The sequence below is a fragment of the Labeo rohita genome, chromosome 8 (genome assembly GCF_022985175.1).
Source record: "Labeo rohita strain BAU-BD-2019 chromosome 8, IGBB_LRoh.1.0, whole genome shotgun sequence".
NCBI lineage: Eukaryota > Metazoa > Chordata > Actinopteri > Cypriniformes > Cyprinidae > Labeo > Labeo rohita.
Window position 1 is genome coordinate 33,184,421 of NC_066876.1, and position 14,459 is coordinate 33,198,879.

General features: G+C 34.4%; 1 long non-coding RNA gene across 2 annotated transcripts; it reads right to left on the reverse strand.

Moving 5' to 3' along the window:
- Nucleotides 1–2,346: 2,346 nt before the first annotated feature.
- Nucleotides 2,347–11,259, reverse strand: LOC127169991 (uncharacterized). 2 transcript variants are annotated; one of them, XR_007828300.1, is made up of 5 exons: nt 11,079–11,259; nt 8,219–8,315; nt 6,540–6,605; nt 2,770–2,987; nt 2,347–2,686 (listed from the first exon to the last, which is right to left on the reverse strand). It is a non-coding gene; the product is annotated as an uncharacterized LOC127169991 (long non-coding RNA). The 2 variants fall into 2 exon arrangements; XR_007828299.1 differs by having other exon boundaries at nt 2,347–2,987.
- Between the last annotated feature and the right edge of the window lie 3,200 nt (nt 11,260–14,459).

A 14,459-nucleotide genomic window follows, 5' to 3' on the forward strand; every position in this document is an offset into this window, starting at 1 on the left:
TTTTAAAACAGAGCTCATGTTTGTTTTAAAATGTGCTAAATGCTGTTAAAAAAGGGTTTTATTTTAGTCTCGCACTCTAAAATCATGCTGAAAAGCAGTCAGGCTTACACACACGCATGTGTGTGTGTGCAATGCGCATCCTCTCTCTGAGCTCTATGGAAGCATGCCTGTCTCTGTCTCTCTGTCTCCTGAAATTCCTTCTGGGTCAAAACTAATTGGTGCAGCTGCAGGAGAGGCTGGGGTCAGATAATGACCACGAGCGCTCGAAGCGCTCACGCGTGAACAGGCCGGCACCGCCGACCCACTCCGCCGCACCGTCGCATGGGCCGCAGAGACAAAGACAACAAGAATGAGGAAAAAGAGGACAGATGGGAAGCAGGAAAAGAGCTTATAAGGTCATTCTTTTACAAAATAACCCATCTACATGTCGCAAACAAGTACAAAGTCCCGTGAGATGCACGGAAAGGCCCTTCTTAATGTAAATGCAATTCATTGTCCCTCTCCAACTCCTTGCTTTGACTTCCCTACAGTTGGGGCCCTAAAGCTTAAGGGGCCCACAGCAGCGGCTCTCCAAAAACATGTAAATCTCTGAAGCACCGCAGGAAGCATATGGATGAATATATGAATAAGAAAAAGCCCCACCCTGACATTTGCAGCGCAGGACCTGAACTGGATCCTTTTATGATATTAATAGAAACTTGAGAGCTTATCATTGAGAGCTTATGTTTCCTCAGGGTCTGTCATGGAGCTGAAGGGACAATACAACCGCTTTTTTTTTAGGAAGCATCTGGCACTGGCTGTGCTGTGGCTTCACATGCCGTCATCTAGCAGAAGTAGCGAGGCCTCTGAGTTACAGTATGATGGTTCGTTTTTGGTAAGTTTAAACAAACAGTTAAAGAAACAGCAGTTTTCTGTAAAATAAAAAAATAAAAAAATAAAATAAAAATAAATTCTTAATAATAATTCTTATTGGATACTTAAGCCATAGTGAAATTAAGGGAACTAATAAAAGCCACAAATTAAGAAAAATAATTTAAAAATATATAAAAATAATGTTGTTTTGTAAAAAAAAAAAAAAAAAAGAAAAAAAAAAGAACAAAAAAAAAAAGTTTTTGTCATTTACCATGATGATTTTTTTTTGGAATTCCCTATTCTGTATTATGCGATTCCTACAGGACACTTAAGTCAGTGAAATAGCCACAAATTAAAAAAAAAACAAAAAAAAAAAAAAACAACAAAAAGTTATATATATATATATATATATATATATAATTCTGACTTTTTTCAAAATGTGAGATATGAAATCAAAATATCGAGTTATAAAGTCAGAATTGCGAGATATAAACTTGCAATTCTGAAAAATAAAAATCGCAATTGCATTATTTCTCGCAATTCTGATCACATAATGATATATATAATGAAACACAAATTAAGGGATTTAATAAAAACAAAAATACCAAACGTTTTTGTAATGTACCATGATCACACTTTTTTTTGGAATTTCCTGTGCTGTACTATGCTATCGGTTTTCTGTAAAATAACATAAAATAAAATAATTTTAAAAATAATAATAATAATTCGGACAAAACATTTAAGTCAGCGAAATATCCTCAAATAAAAAAAAAAATAAATACAAAAATTATAATAATAATAAAACATCTTTGTAATATACCATTATGACTTTTTTTGGAATCACCTATGCAGTTCTTTGTGAAATAAAATAAAATAAAATTATGCAATTGGTTTTCTGTAGAATACAATAAAATAGTTTACAATAATTTGTATTGGACAAGTGAAATAGCCACAAATTTAATTTTTTTTTTTTTTCAATAATACAATAAAATAAAATAAGGGAAAGAAAAACAGTTTCAAAATAAAACATATTTAGGTTACAAATAAAACCGAGTACAAAGTATCAAAAGCACATGAATTGAAAAGCACAAAAATGTAAATAAGTTAAATGTTTAATAATAATAAATTCGTAAGAATTCTTATTGGACATTTAAGTCATAGTTAAACAGACACAAATTGAACGAATAAAAAAAATGATGTAGTATGATTAAAAAAACTTTTTGAATCCCTATGCTATATTATGCAAACTATTTCTGAAAAACAAACAAACAAACAAAGAAATAAAATAACATAATAAAGAAAGCTAAATACACATCTGAGTTACAATTTAAATCAATTCAAAAATAGATACTTGGCATTAAATTCTTACTGGATATTTAACTGTGAAAGAGACACAAAATATATTAATTAAAAATATATATGAAATGAAAATTAACATTAATAATAATAATAATAATAATAATAATTTTTGTAGTGTATTATTATAACATTTTTGAATCCCCTGTGCTGTATTATGTAATTTCTGGCGAAATTAAATCAAATTCATAGAAATTCTAACTGGAAAATCAAAATTTTAGATTCAGCCACCCCAAAATGACAGGCTGTGACTGGTCATTTTACATGTCAATCAGAAGTCCCTTTCCTTTTTAAATGGGTGGTTCTTGGCTAGAATTTTATGCTGATAGTTTCCTACTTAAATCCCTTTGCTGGATAAGTGTTGTTTTAAAGATAAAGCATGCTTTCATATTTCAGATAAGACTAGAGCATGTCCAGCGCTGATCAGCATTCCTCAAACATCCAGTCCTCCCGTCTCTGAGAAGCATGCATGATCAATCTGCGGTTGAAAGTAAATAAAAGCCCATGTGCATGTTGGGAAAGGTCAGAAGAGAGGCCTGGAAGCAGCTGAGCTCGGCATACCTGCGAGGCCTACAGGAAGAGGAGGAGGGTCCAGCCTAGAGAAGAGCATGAAGACCCGCGGCTCAGCAGCAACTTTACACCAGCAGACATCAGAGGTGTCAACATCAGCGCACACCACAAGAAACACCCTCTTGATCCGTCCCATATGTGCACGGTTCTGGGGTCCTGCAAGCCGTTAGGCCACGAGCCAGACCTCTGATCACAACTGGATTGTGTGGCTGTTTTCAGACAGGAAAGAAGTACAGATATGCATATACAGTATGTTTTACAGGTTACTACTCACAGCAGCCACACAAGTCATGTGATTCACAACTAGTCAACTAATAAAGCAAACAGAGAGTTTTAGTGCCATGGACGTGTTAATGCTTCTTTAGAAAGAGAGTTAAAGCGATATTTGATCCAAACATATATTTTGAAGAGTAAAGGTCTTTGCACACCGAGTTTGAAATTCTCATCTGAGATTTTTCGCACATTAAAAAAATAAATCATCATCAATCACTGGTTCAATTTTCTGTGTTTTCCCATCTGTAGCAAGCATTTTGAGAGGTGTTTTGACAATTCTGAGCCATAGTGACGGTCTGTGTATGGCGAATTTGGACAACAACAAAAAAAAAAAAAGCATGCAAAATTTTCAGACTCAGTGTGCAAGGACCAGTCCTTGCTGGTCAGTGGGGACCAGAAACTTTTTGGTTAACAACATTCTTCATTAACTTCATGAGTAAATGATGACATTTTTCATTTTTTGGTGAACTGTCCCTTTAAATACATATTTGATAATAAGAATACCATTTAAAACAATTCATAAATGTCTGGATAAATTCTTACTGTATAGTTAAGTCATAGTGAAACAGGCACAAATGAATTTAAATAATAATAATAAAAATAAATAAATAAATAAAATAAAATAAAAAATTAACAACACCAAAGGTTTTGAAATGCAACATGGTTACATCTTTTTGAAACTCACTGGCTGTATTAGGTAAACTGTTTTCTGGCAAAAAGAATAGAATAGAATAGAATAGAATAGAATAGAATAGAATAGAATAGAATAAAAAAACACTAAAATTATAATAGTAAAGTTAAAAAAAGCACCAAAACCACGGCACAATCTAAAATGAAATAAAATAATAACAATCAAAACATAGATTAAAAATGTACCATAAACAATCACAGCACAAGCTTAAATAAAATAAAATATTTACAACTTGATAAATCCACAAACAACAACAACAACAACAACAACAAAAAACAATAAAAATGCTAAAGTTAAAAAGCACCAAAACCACAGCACAAACTAACATGAAATGAAACAAAAACAATCAAAACAGATTAGAAAACAGAACAATTAGAAAATATTAGAATACAAAAGTTGAAAAAGCACAAAAGTATAAATAAATAAAATATTTACTACTTGACAAATCCACAAACAAACCAAAAAAAGAAAACAAAAGAAAGAAATAAGTAAATAAATAAATAAAAATGATAATACTAAAGTTAAAAAGCACCAAAACCACAGCACAATCTAACATGAAATGAAACAAAAACAATCAAAACTTTGATTAGAAAATTAGAAAAAAGAATAATTAGAAAATATTAGAATACTAAATTTGAAAAAGCACCAAGAAAACAACAACTGCAAAAGCAAAAGCTAAAATAAAATATTTACAAATTGATAAATCCAGTTAAAGAACACTCACAAAAACACAAACAAACAAACAAACAAACATTAAAATTGTAATACTAAAATAAAAAAACAAAAACAAAACCACAGCAATCAAAAATTATAAAAAATAATAACAATCAAAACATAGACTTAAAAACCACCAAAACACAAATCACAGCACAATCTTAAAGAAAAGAAAAGAAAATTTACAACTTGATAAATCCACACACAAACCAAAAATAAACAATAACAATTATAATGCAAACAAATTCTAATACTTAAGTTAAAAAGCACCAAAACCATGCCACAGTCTAACATGAAATAAAACAAAAACAATCAAAACATAGAATAGAAAATTAGAAAATAGAATAATTAAAAAAAATATTAGACAATAATAGAATACAAAAGTTGAAAAAGCACCAAAAAAAAAAAAACACAGTATAAGATAAAATAATAATAAAAATTAAAATAAATACAGTTAAGGAACACACACAAAAACATAAACAAACATTAAAATAATAATACTAACGTTAAAAAATACCAAAACCACGCCAGAATCTAACATGAAATGAAACAAAAACAATCAAAACGTAGATTAGAAAATTAGAAAATAGAATAATTAGAAAATATTAGAATACAAAAGTTTAAAAAGAGCACCAAAACCACAGCACAGTCTAAAATGAAATAAAATAATAATTAAACAAAACAAAACTACTTACGGACGACAAAAATACATTAAAAAACATTGAATATTACAGGCGATAACAAAGCACCAAATGTTATTTTATTTTAGCACAAGTTAAAATAAAATTAAAATAAAAGCAAATAAAATACAAAAGTTAGAAAGTTGAAAACAAACATCAACAAACTAAAACCAATATATGAAAACATTAAAATATTAAGAAACATTTGACAAGTTCTCGAATGACGGATTTGAAAGTGCTCAAAGACGCTTGAACTTTAAGTCTACTGGATGAAGTTAAACATCTACGAACATGTCTAGCGTAAATCCGCGCTTGCACGCGGGGCTGATGGGAAACTCAGAGAGAGCGCATTTCAGATAATAACACACCAAACCGCCACATCCAGTGCTCGCTACAGGCTTTCAGCGTAATGACAAAGAGTAAGACGCGCACACAGTGAGCTCACTTCAACATCTCGGGCATAAACCATATCCTCCAGCGCCTGACCCTGCTCCACTTCAAATAATCAGCTCAAATTCGTTTTCTTTCAGGTAAGATTAGGAACCTCTTTCCTCCGGCCTCGGGTGAGTGAGAAGCCTTTTATGAGGAGGCTATTGCAGCGGGAAGTCGACAGAAATGACATACATCTTTTGCTTACTTCAAACAGCTCCGTTCTCGAGCATTTACCCAGGTAAACGAAAGGCACAATGCGTTTATTTCTACAAAAATGAACTCAAAAGGCAGCTCGGTGTCACTCACAATTTAGCGAACGGCCTAGCGTCTGATTGATCAAAGAGCAACGCTAGCTAGCCGGGCTTCCCGACACTTAACGCCTTCTCTGAACCTTTGATCCGGATAATTAAGAAGCTTTCTGAGGGGCAAAAGCTAAAAATATTCAACTGCACCCAAAGACTCTCAACCTACATTGATGTCTGTCAGTAGGCCATAGGCTAGGCTGCGTTTAATGGACAGAGACGTCGCGAATCCAACCCTAGTTGGTACGAGACACACTCGCCGGGGCTAAATAAGGTGGATATTTGAGGAAAAAAAATGGGTTTTGAAGATGAAAGTCCAAATGGAGTCTTGAGAGAGAGCTGATGGAGTGTGTTGACCGCCTAAAAGTAGTCATGGGGAAACAAGCATGGCTATTAGTGTCACTGGTGGCCTTGAAATGGCCAAACAAAATTACGGTTTGGGCGAGGGGTGGCTGCATTCGGATGCGCTCGCTCCATTATTTGTTGAAGAGCTAGAGCTGTGCTTTATGGGAGTGTTTGCAGTGTGACTGTGAGCTCGGCAAGGTTGTAGATAAAGAAAGTTGCGAGGGAAGAAAAAGAGGCTCGTTTTAGCCGGTGTAATGTCCATGTATCAGTGTGACAATCCATACCGTGCGTCCACGTGCAAGAGAGAACGACGGAGTGTCGTACCTGGAGGAATCTGTCAGCGTTCGCATTCATGGCAGTGCCAAGTTCCTCACTAGCGACTATCCCAAGCTGTGGAAAAAGTGGCAAAACATATACAATATGATTAAACATCTGTGATTTGTATGTTTTTACAAAAAAAAGTTGCATTAGAATACACAACTTTTTATTAGCCATCATTTACCTACATAGAAGAAAGATCAACTGATTCATGGCTAGTCAACATGATTTCAAATACAACTAAAAACAAAGACACAAAAATAAAATAAAATAAAATAAAATAAAATAAAATAAAATAAAATAAAATAAAATAAAATAAAATAAAATAAAATATTTACAAGTTGGTTCATCCAGTTAAGAGAAAAAATACAATGGTAAAGTTGAAAACAAAGCAATAAAACAACACAAGCAAAAATAAAGCAAAATAAAATAAAATAAAATATTTACAAGCGGATTAATCCGGTTAGGGAACCAACATAAAAACATTTATTATTTAAATCTATAAAGAAAAACAGAAACTGAATTCATGTGAGAGTAATGTAATACAAGTAGTCAACTTGAAAAAAAGTACAACTGAAAACAAAGCATCAAAGACACAAAATAAAATAAAATAAAGTTAAAACACACATACACAAAATAAATAAATGAATGAATGAATTAAATTAAATTAAATTAAATTAAATTAAATTAAATTAAATTAAATTAAATTAAATCAAATTAAGTACATTTACAAGTAGATTTATTCAGATAAGGGAAAAGTATAATAGTAAAGTTGAAAACAAAGCACCAAAATAAATAAATAAATAAATAAAAAATAAACAAATAAATAAAATAATGGCTCAAGCAAAAATAAAATAAAATAAAATAACATTTTAATTAATTTAAACGGAATTAAATTAAATATTTACAAGCTTATTAATCCAGTTAAGGAAAAGAAATAAAAACAGTTAATATACAAATCTATAAAGAAAAATTGAGTATTTTACATAGAGTCATGTAAAACAACTAGTCAACATGAACACAAATATAATTAAAAGAGAAAGCATCAAAGACACAAAATAAAATAAAATCAACACACACACACACACAATTTTATTTTAAATTGAATAAAGTACATTTACAAGTTGTTTTATCCAGTTAAGGGAAAAGTAGAATAGTAAAGTTGAAAACAAAGCCCCCAAAAAAAGCACAAGCAAAAATAAATAAACAAATTAATAAATAAATAAAAATAATAATTAATAATAAGATAAAATAAAATAAATAATAATAATAATAATAATAATAATAATAATACAAAATACTAACACTAAAACAAAGCACCAAAAACACAGCAAAATACCATAATGTAAAAAATAGAAATAAAATAATAAAATAAAATATTTACAATGTAACACATGAATCTGAAATACAGCTAAAAACACAAAAATAAAATAACATTTAAAAAAGTTACATTTTAAAACACATAAAATTGGAATACTTAAGTTGAAAAAGTTGAAAAAAGGCACCATAACCACAGGACAAGCTAAAATAAAACAAATGAACAAATTCTTTCATCCAGTTAATGAAAAAAAAAGCAATATTAAATTTGAAAACAAAGCATCAAAAACACAGCAAAAAAGTAAAAAATAAAACTTAGTTATACATATAAATAAGAATATTACATGAGAAAGATGAAGCATCAATACCTGGACATATTCTCCATCACCACTCACTTTCTTTCTCAATGGCAGTCGCTGATTGGCTGATGGCAGTGCCACACTCTTCACTCGCAATTATTGCAAGCTGTGGAAAGAGAGAGAGAGAAAAAAGTGTCAAAACATCTACAGTATATATGATTAAACATTTGAAGTTTGTATGTTCTTGCAAAAAAAAAAAAAAAAAAATTTAGTCAGAATTTTTTTTTTTTTAATTGGCCATCATCTGCCTCCAGTGGCAATCTGTCCAGCTAAACCTTGAGCCCTTGTGTAGGATCAGATGAATTCTGAGATTGATGACTGGGCAAAAAGACACTGAAGGCCTTTGACCTTTGACCTAATGACCGTCTTCCCTCTAGGCTTGACTTGACTCTGGCCCATGAGCACACAAGCTCAGCAGAATCATCCCGTCTCAGTGGATCCAGTGCTCACAGTGTGTGTGCTCTTAACATATCCCTGTGGTCATGCAAATCCACCTCAATACAACCCCAGTTCTTACACATCATAACAGACGTCTACAGTCAACTCATGTCCAGCTGTAAATGTTTGTTGTACTGTTTAGATACAAACTATATCTTACTGTTTTTATTTTTTATTATTACTACTAACTTTTTTAAATCATTAAGTTTAAAATAAACAACTAGCAAGATAACATAGATAATAAAAACTAACAGCTAGACAGACATAGACAGCCAGACAGACAAAAACTGAAGATGAGATGATTGGACGCTTTCAGCTGAATTGTGGTCAAAGTCAAACTATAATGCAGTTAACTAGATAAAAAAGTTTGTCAAGACAAACTTTAAGTTGGCTTGAGAAAGCCGGACCAGAAAGTTAGAAAAAGTTTAAAAAGTTAAAAAAGTTTAAGAAGTTTAAATTTTTTTTTTAAAAAAGTTTTAAGTTTAGATGGTTTTTAGTCTGAAATATTTTGAAGTTTTAAAGTTTGAATGCAATCTGTCAGATAGACAGATATAGATAGATAGATAGATAGATAGATAATGGTCAGATTATAGATAGATAGATAAGATAGATAATTAACATGTTGTTAGTATGATTCTAATATTATTAGCAAGTTACTAGCATGTTGCTAGCATGTTTTACCTTGAAAAGCAAGTTACTTCATATTGCTAGTCTGCTTCTAGCATGGTTAGCTAGTTGTTAGCATGTTGCTAACACGTTTCTAACATGATTACCAAGTTGCTAGCATGTTTCTAGCATGATTGGCAGGTTGCTAGCATGGTTCTAGCATGATTAGTGGGTTGCTAGCATGTTTCTAGCATGATTTGCATGTTGCTAACACATTTCTAACATGATTTGCATGTTACTAGCATGATTAGCAAGTTACTAGCGTGTTGTTAGCATGATTCTAGCATGATTAGCAGGTTGCTAGCATGTTTCTAGCATGATTTGCATGTTACTAGCTTGTTGTTAGCATGATTAGCAAGTTACTAGCAGGTTGTTAACATGATTAGCAAGTTACTAGCATGTTTCTAGCATGATTGGCAAGTTGCTAACATGTTTCTATCATGATTAACATGTTGCTAGCACATTTTTAGCATGATTTGCATGTTACTACCATGATTAGCAAGTTACTAGCGTGTTGTTAGCATGATTCTAGCATGATTAGCAGGTTGCTAGCATGTTTCTAGCATGATTTGCATGTTACTAGCATGATTTGCATGTTACTAGCTTGTTGTTAGCATGATTAGCAAGTTACTAGCATGTTTCTAGCATGATTAACAAGCTACTAGCATGATTAGCAAGTTACTAGCGTGTTGTTAGCATGATTCTAGCATGATTAGCAGGTTTGCTAGCATGTTTCTAACATGATTTGCATGTTACTAGCTTGTTGTTAGCATGATTAGCAAGTTACTAGCAGGTTCTTACCATGATTAACAAGTTACTAGCATGTTTCTAGCATGATTGGCAGGTTGCTAGCATGTTTCTAGCATGATTAGTGGGTTGCTAGCATGTTTCTAGCATGATTAACGTGTTGCTAACACATTTCTAACATGATTTGCATGTTACTAGCATGATTAGCAAGTTACTAGCGTGTTGTTGGCATGATTCTAGCATGATTAGCAGGTTGCTAGCATGTTGCTAGCATGATTTGCATGTTACTAGCTTGTTGTTAGCATGATTAGCAAGTTACTAGCAGGTTGTTAGCATGATTAGCAAGTTACTAGCGTGTTGTTGGCATGATTCTAGCATGATTAGCAGGTTGCTAGCATGTTTCTAGCATGATTTGCATGTTACTAGCTTGTTGTTAGCATGATTAGCAAGTTACTAGCATGTTTCTAGCATGATTAGCAAGCTACTAGCATGATTCTATTTGCTAGGCTAGTTGATATATAGATAGATAGATGAGTTTGAATGAGTTTGAATTGATTAGAAATACAGTACATTCAAGGGTAGTTTGATTGAGTCTCAAGGGATTCTGGGAGTTTTGACAGTTGAAATTTGAAAAGTGTTGCTCATTTGAACATTCCGTCAATGTAAGTCTGTGGGATTTTTCCGAGTTTTAAACGTCATTTTTGGGAAAACCGTAAGTCCGATCAGTTAGAAAAGATATAGCACACCCGGCCAGATCAGTCTGAAGATCTGGGCTGAGTTTGGAGTTTGTAAAGCTCTAGGACGAGCTAACAGTTTTAGTAAGAATAATAATAATAATAATAATAATAATAAGTTTAGATAGCATATCAGTTAGTTGGCTTTCTCAAGACAACTTAATTAAGCTACAAACTCGATCATAATGCACAATGTTTCCATCTAACGTGTATTTTGAGGTACAGCTCGTCATTTTCGTGGAGACTTTCACTAGTTAACATTAGCAGCAAACCAGATAGCTCACCTGGAGATGTTTACAGATTTGTGTTGGACCTCTTCGACGTGGAAGTGGAATGAAAATATGGATATTTTATAAGTAAAAATCATTCGCTTATTTAAGTTAATCAACTAGCAGTTAATCTAAAACTAGCGAGCTAAGCCAGTAGTATACTGACAGTGCCGTGTAAACATGGCTGAAGGCAAGAAAGGCGGGGTAACAGACAAACCAATTCAATTGAATGAGTCATTTACGATGGAACCGCTCCGATTGATTCAAACTCGTGAATTCGATCATTCAGTTCAAGCGATTCACTAGCGAAAACTAGTTCAAAAGAGCCACACAATTTCGAATTACGACATCGCCTGTAATGATTTTTAAAAGCTTGTATAGGATGAAACGGAAACGGAACTTTTCGAAACTCCGAATCAGTTAAACCACTGCATCGCGATTCACTGTTCGAAGCGCTCCAATCGGATCGGGATTTCCAAGGGCGTAGGAATATCGCAAAATATTACATTTAGATCGGGACCTTGGAGGGGGGCTCACGAATCACTTGATTTAGATCGGGAATCATTTCGGGACGCGCTCCAAAGTGCCGATCTGAAAATGTTGCAAGCTCGAGAGTCATTTGGTTTAGATCTAGACGTTAGAGCGTGGATCGCGAATCATTTGATTTAGTTCTGATCTTAGGAGCCGGTTTGCGAATCTTCTGATTCAGATCGGACTTCCCAACGGTCTAGATCTAGACCTCAGAGCGCGAATTACGAATCATTTCGGATCTTATAGGAGCGGGTTTGTAATTTTTTTGGTTCAAAAAATTCCGAGCGGGTTTGCGAATCATTATTTAGACCAGGACTTCGAGCGCGTATCGCGAATCATTTGATTTATATCAGGACTTATGAACAAGCTCGCGAGTCATTTGATTGAGATCTAGAACTCAGAGCGCGGATCGCGAATCATTTGATTTAGTTCGGATCCACATCGGACGAGCGGGTTTACGAATCATTTCAGGACGCGCTCCAAAGTGGGCGTATCGCAAATCATTTAGATCGGGACATATGAACAAGCTCACGAGTCGTTTGATTTAGATGTAGGCCTCAGATCGCGAATCATTTGATTTAGTTCGGATCTTAGGAGCGTTTTGCAAATCTTTTGATTCAGATTGGACATCCAAGCGGGTTCGCGAATCATTTCGGGACGCGCTCTAAAGTGCCGATCTGAAAATGGTTCGCGAATCATTATTCAGATTAGGACTTTGAGCGCGTATGGCGAATCACTTGATTTAGATCGGGACTTATGAACACGCTCGCGAGTCATTTGATTGAGATCTAGAACTCAGAGCGCGGATCGCGAATCATTTGATGTAGTTCGGATCGAGTGGGTTTGCGAATCTTTTGATTCACATCGGACGAGCGGGTTTACGAATCATTTCAGGACGCGCTCCAAAGTAGGCGTATCGCAAAGCATTTAGATCGGGACTTATGAACAAGCTCGCGGGTCTTTTGATTTAGATCTAGAAGTCAGATCGGTTTGGATCTTAGGAGATCGGACTTCTGAGCGGGTTCGCGATTCTTTTCAGGACGCTCTCTAGTGCCGATCTGAAAATGGTTTCGCGGATCGCGAATCGTTTGATTTAGATCGGGACTATGAGCAGGTTTGCGAATCATTTGATTTAGATCGGGACTTGAGCAAGATCGCGAGTCATTTGATCATTTAGATCTAGACCTCAAAGCGCAGATCGCGAATCATTTGATTTAGTTCGGATCTTGGAAGCGAGTTTGCGAATCTTTTCGGGACGCGACGCACTCTAAAGTGCCGATCTGAAAATGGTTCGCGAATCATTATTCAGATTAGGACTTTGAGCGCGTATGGCGAATCACTTGATTTAGATCGGGATTTATGAACAAGCTCGCGAGTCATTTGATTGAGATCTAGAACTCAGAGCGCGGATCGCGAATCATTTGATGTAGTTCGGATCGAGTGGGTTTGCGAATCTTTTGATTCACATCGGACGAGCGGGTTTACGAATCATTTCAGGACGCGCTCCAAAGTGGGCGTATCGCAAATCATTTAGATCGGGACTTATGAACAAGCTCGCGAGTCGTTTAATTTAGATGTAGACCTCAGATCGCGAATCATTTTATTTAGTTCGGATCTTAGGAGCGGGTTTGCGAATCTTTTAATTCAGATCGATATCCGAGCGGGTTCACGAATCATTTCAGGACGCGCTCTAAAGTTCTTTCTTTCTTTCTTTCTTTGTGTGTGTGTGTCTAAAATAATACTTATAGATAAAATAAATAAAAAAATAAAATTTTAAATATTTTCATTAATAGATATAAAATAAAAAAAATAAATAGACATATTAAATAAATAAATAAATAAATAGCTAAACATAAATAGTTAAGATTATGGCAAGGTTGAGCTGTTTATTTATCAGATGAATCAGGGCTGTTGATCATCATCAGACTCACTGGATCCAGTGGTGAATCATTCCAACGGACAAGCTCTTCTAGCAGCTGGGTTTCCTAAAGCCTCCCAGAAGCTCTGAGCGCATGTTCAGGTTTACAATCACACACAAGCGAAGCTCCTGCCTGAAGATCAATGGAGGACTGTGACTCAGATTAAGGCCTTCTCTCAAGAGTGTTTCTCCGGCCGCGGACGCACGTGGATCAGCTACGCCTTTGAAGTGGCTCTTTCAGACAGGGTGAAGCGATGTGCTTGAGGAGGTGATGAACGAGCTGATGAGAGGTAAAGTGGAGGAGACAAGCGAACGCCAGCGTCAGCGACAGCTACTGGACGTCCGGCCAGGAGGAAACGCTCGTAAATCACGTCACCGGAGCCGCTGACCTCCGGTCAGTACAAGAGGTGTGAGAGACATGCTCATCTTCTGCTCTTAAACTCCAGCAGTACATCTGTACTCAGGAAACATGAGGGATTTGACCTCATCATTTGTTAATCATTTAGTAAATGCAACCATCTGACTTCAGAAGGACTTGGGCCAAAACACTGATGGATATTACATGTGATTGTACATGAAATATATGATGAAGGACATCAGAATACAGACTGTTACTTTAGGGTTTATGTTTAGAGAGATCATTTGTTAAATAAAATTACATTCACTGAATTTTACTGGTTAGAGCACTAGTCTTTTCCAGTTTACATGTGGAGATTCTCACTTACACACAAGTGAAGTGAAGAAAAAAGAGAAACAAATCAGGTCTACTGACACCAGAAGTGAACTAAATAAAGCACCTTGTTTATTCATTTGCTTTGCAGCAAATAAAACTATTAAACATAGTAAATGCAAAATAACTTGCCCAACAATACAGATTTTATTCACAAATTAGAGCTTACCATTTTTATTTCAAGTAAAAAAGTTTCTGTAATTTTTTACCTTGCTGC